This window comes from Penaeus monodon, chromosome 20 (assembly GCF_015228065.2).
Source record: "Penaeus monodon isolate SGIC_2016 chromosome 20, NSTDA_Pmon_1, whole genome shotgun sequence".
In the NCBI taxonomy this organism is placed as follows: domain Eukaryota; kingdom Metazoa; phylum Arthropoda; class Malacostraca; order Decapoda; family Penaeidae; genus Penaeus; species Penaeus monodon.
In genome coordinates, this window is record NC_051405.1 from 25,950,844 (window position 1) to 25,951,234 (window position 391).

A 391-nucleotide genomic window follows, 5' to 3' on the forward strand; every position below is an offset into this window, starting at 1 on the left:
CCCTTCCATTGCCCTGTCTTCCATCCTGTCCGTCATCCATTAATTTTAATTAATAGAGACTTGTACCTAATTTGCTTTATCAATTTTGACCTTCTTCCCCACTTTCTCTTATAATATTATTTATTTTTATTTTCACTTTTTTCCAATAATTTCCATGAGGCTTAAAATGTCTTCAAACTATTTCCTGCGAATAAGGGCGATTTTCCTATTAATTCCAGCGAGATCAAAGGCCTTACCGACTCAGGCAGATGGGCTACGTCCAACCGGCAACATAGCTAACCTTAATGACATTTTGGGGGATGAAAGCAAGGGGATTTCAACCTAAAGAATGGCATGCATTTATTTCTATCTTGTCGCCAAAATTCACTGCGGCAAACTGGAGTCCTTTTGA